General features: G+C 50.1%; 1 protein-coding gene across 8 annotated transcripts in view; it reads right to left on the bottom strand.

Annotated features, from left to right (window-relative positions):
• The window catches only part of PDLIM5 (PDZ and LIM domain 5), a 210,703-nt gene extending 207,317 nt beyond the window's left edge, over positions 1-3,386 (bottom strand). For 7 of the 8 annotated variants that reach the window (XM_014452092.2, XM_014452094.2, XM_014452095.2 and 4 more), the window contains exon 1: positions 3,285-3,386. The gene's annotated coding sequence lies outside the window, so the exon portion shown is untranslated. Of the gene's footprint in view, positions 1-3,114; positions 3,135-3,284 lie in introns of those variants that run through there. The other variant, XM_023750433.1, reaches the window with a different exon arrangement.
• Between the last annotated feature and the right edge of the window lie 919 nt (positions 3,387-4,305).

The following is a 4,305-nucleotide window of genomic DNA, read 5'->3' as shown; positions in this document are numbered from 1 at the left end:
TCTTTTTGTGTTCTCAGCCCCCTCTGCCATCCTCTCGCATATAGTATTTCTTAAACATTATTGACCCTCGGAGGGTTGGATACTGGATGGGGTGAATTAGTGTAGTAAATCCGTATCCTGACAAAGGTGCACAATTGACAGTGACAGTGTTCTCTGGGATGTCATGCATTTCTTGCAATCATGTAAATTGACAAATGCACTTGGAAAATGGTGTGCCCTTTTCCAGTTAAGTGGAAGATAGACATTCCCTTTTTATGAAACCCCGCCGCTAGAGGGGTATCTGCGAGAACATATGGTTTTGTTCGGTTTTTATTCCCACCCCCAGTTATTCTTCAGCAGTCCCGGATTGTGAGAGGGTGCTGACTGGGCTGAGGGAAACCCCTCCAGTGCACAAATTTCGTGCACCGGGCCTCTGGTTTTAAAATATATTTTTATTGATTTGAGAGAGGAAAAGAGAGGGAGATAGAAACATCAATGATGAGAGAGAATCATTGATCAGCTGCCTCCTGCACGCCCCCTACTGGGATCCAGCCTGAAACCTGGTTATGTGCCCTGACAGGGAATCAAACCCTGACCTCCTGGGTCATAGGTCGATGCTCAACTACTGAACCACACTGGCCAGGCATGGCAGCACTTTTACATAACAAAAAACTAAAGTAAAAAAGTATGAGTTGGAGTCTGGGGTTGGTTGTTATGGTGGTTATGTGTGGGTGGGAGAATATGGGAGAAATGGAGATTTTCTAAGATGTAATACTAAGAAACATAATATTTCCCTCTTTCTTTAAAAATATTAAAAATATAACACATGTATAATTTAATAATTTTAAAACTACATTTTCAAAAAAGCTTTTAAGACACACTTCCTTAGAAAATCTATGCTGTTTAACCAAATCATCACCTTGTATTACCTGTCTTACAATATTTCTTTAACCCATTCAAAATTTCTATGCCATCACACCAAATTGACAGTGGCAGATGTAGATATTAGAACCACTGGGTATATTAAAAGCAAATTGATTCCATCTTTTCATAAGAAGAAACTGAGGCAAAACTTTTAAATGAGTCTGGTTCTTGAAAAATTAAATTAGTGAAAATCGACGTGGCAACTACCCAGAAACTAAATGAGTAGTACACTGAAATACTAAGTAAAAATATATTACTTCAATACTGATGTATAGGCACAGGGCATGAAAAAGACCAAAGGCCAAACCAGAAGCAAAACTGTTAAATACACATGAAAACAAATAGTAGGGGGATAATAAAGAGCCACCTGTAATTTAAATCCTTCCCCCTATAATAAAGATTTTCATAGAACGAGAAAAGACTCTTTTGATACAGACACATCATGCAAATCAGAGGTTTATAAAGCCAACAGGTATTCACGGTCAGCCTGTCCTTCCTTCTTTTTTCATCTTTAATCTTTGTCAAGAGAAGAGTGTTTAAGTCAGGCTCAACTTCTCCTGGCCCCACTGTTCCCTACAAGAAAATGTACTTATGTATCCACCCGTGTACATGCAACCTTTTTTTTACTTGGGAGTTCCCTTCCCGACTTACCCCATTTGTTACTAAAATTTCTAGCACTGGCAAAGTCATAACCACACTACGTTTCTAGTCAGTGTCGTTTCCAGCATTCTCCCTCTGCTCGCTTCATTTGTCTTAAAATAGTCTAACCCCCTAAGCCAGTGGTTCTCAACCTTCCTAATGTTGTACAGTTCCTCATGTTGTGGTGACCCCCAACCATAAAATTATTTTCATTGCTACTTCATAACTGTAATTTTGCTATTGTTATGAATCGTAATGTAAATATCCGATATGCAGGATGTATTTTCATTGTTACAAATTTAACATAATGAAAGCATAGTGATTAACCACAAAAACAATATGTAGTTATGTGTTTTCCAATGGTCTTAGGTGACCCCTGTGAAAGGGTCGTTCGACCCCCAGAGGGGTCTCGACCCACAGGTTGAGAACCGCTGCCCTACGCAATGGTAATATTTCTGGCCTTTTCCAGATCTCCTCCATCTGGCTCCGAGTGCCCAAACTCTTCCTAAAATACCAAGCAGGCAGGAAATAGCAGCCTATTCTGCTTTCAAACTCGCGGAAAATGTTGGCACTTCTGTATAGCTCTGGATTTTCTCTTAGGGAACGAACGGCTACACCGTGTATTCGCCCTGGTCCTTGGGAGGGAAGCTTGGTTATTTCCCACACTCCTATCCTAGTCTCTCCGGCGGGTGGGCAGGAGGGAAAGAGAATGCCTGATGAACTGCTCAGGGTATCAAGAATTCCTGGGTCTGAAATGAAAGAGCAGTATTATCCTGAGATCCTCTTGTCCCCCAGGCTGAGCGACAGCGGAGGCAGAGCTGCAAACCGAGGCCACGGGCAGGGATGAGCGCGGCCAGCGAGCCAGGGTCCCAGCAGATGTTCTCGCCCAGCCCCGCTGCCAAATAAGGCTGCGCGCCGGCTGCTTCCGCGGCGGGCGCGTCCCGACGTCCCCGCGGTCGGGAGGGCGGACTCGGGAGAGGATCCGGCGCTCACACCCTGGACCGGCCCTGCCCAGCGCCACCACGAATTCTCTTTCCAAGCTCGGCCCCTCCTTTCCCCACTGATTGTCCAACGCCCCGAAGGCACCGTCTTAGAAAAGCCCCAACAAGCACACAAGTGTTCATAAATCTGGCGTTCGCGGCAGATCTGTTTTTTTAAACGAGCTTTATTTCGGGAAGTTTTCCCCCAACAGGTTACAAAATAGCCTACATATCTGCGGGGGAAATCAATGCTTCTCAGTAGCGTGAGAGGAAACAAAAAGTAACACGCCATTCCCAGGGAGTCCCGCTTCCTCCCCGCACCCCCGAGAGAGGTTCGCGCAGGACGCGGGGAGACGCGGACGCCCAGGCGGGTGCCTGGAAACGCCCGGAGCAGCCGGCGGGCCGGTGCGGGGCGCGCGGGGGCCTCTCCGCGCTCACCCTCGCCGTCCAGGGCGCTCCGCTCCCGCGTCCGCGCCTTTGCCGCGCTCGTCCCGGCCGGACTCCAGGGACTCCCCAGGCTCGTCCACTGGCCCCGCGCCCACCCCCGCGCCGCCCGTGCCCGGGCGCTCCTCTCCCCCCGGCGCTCTCCCACCTCCGCCGCTCCGCGTCCAGAAGCACCTGAGAAAGCGCCCCGCGCGAGATGCGCCCCCTCTGCCTTCCCAGCTGGGCTTCCCTCGCGCCCCGCGGCGACCGCCAGCCGCTAACTTCCCCTCCTCCCGACGGGGAATCACAGTCGCGCATCCCCTGCGGGTGGCCACTCACCTCGGGTCCCGCGCGGCGTTGCCTCCGCCTCAGACGAGCGCTGACAAATGATTCTGTGGTGCGTGCGCCGCCCTCACCAGCCGCGGGAACTTCCGCCTCCTCGCGCTGCAGGCCCCGCCCCCGCTCCTGGGCACGCCCCCTTCGCTTCAGGCCCCGCCCCCTTCGCCCCCGGCCTCGCCCTGGGGCTGGGCTGGGCCGCGCCGCGCCGCACGGGCGGGGAAGGACCCGCGGAGCCCAGCGCTCGGGCTTGCTGGGGCGAGCTGAAGCCTCCCCGCGGGAAAACAGTTGCGCTGCGAACCGAGTTTTGGTGAGAGTAGTCTTCGGGGTTTCGAGCAGTGCCTAGCAAAGGTCGGCTCAGCGAGTTTATTTTGCATTGGATGCATTTCTCTCCGCAGAAACTGAATTGGCAAGCAGTTGCTCTGGCTAAAAATAGAAGGGGACTTTGGATAAATCCCTATCTGTGCAAGTTCAGCGGCTACTGCCTGTTTGTTGTTGTTTTGAGAGAGAGCTTTATATGCCCTGAGAAACGCAAACCTACAAGTTTGCTTGACAGGAAAGTGAAAATCAGTCACTTTGATCTCTCGAAGTTTAACCCTGTGATCACACCAGAAGACAGTGATCAAAGTTCAATTACCATAGCCTTAACTTATTTTTCTAAATCCAAATCAATAATAGTCCACTTTCAATACAGTTTTAATAGTCCGGTTTCTATAAAGTTGCTTGAGTTAACATAAGGAAGTTATTCATAAATAAACTTGAATAATATTTCTTGAACATACTAGAGGCCTGGTGCACGAAATTTGTGCACAGGTAGGGTTCCTAGGCCTGCCCAGTGATCAGGGCCATCAGGTTCTCTGCCTCCCTGCCTCCCCACCTACTCCTTCCCTCCTCCCTCAGCACCTCCCACCGTTGGCCGCCCGCCATGTTCTGCGCTGCCCCCTGGTGGTCAGCACAGGTCATAGCGAGGGATTGAACTGCCCGTGGAACTCCCAAGGGGACAATTTGCATATTAGCCTTTAAT

The sequence above is a fragment of the Myotis lucifugus genome, unplaced genomic scaffold (assembly GCF_000147115.1).
Source record: "Myotis lucifugus unplaced genomic scaffold, Myoluc2.0 scaffold_12, whole genome shotgun sequence".
NCBI classification, from domain to species: Eukaryota; Metazoa; Chordata; class Mammalia; order Chiroptera; family Vespertilionidae; genus Myotis; species Myotis lucifugus.
This window is presented reverse-complemented; position numbering and strand designations above follow the sequence as displayed.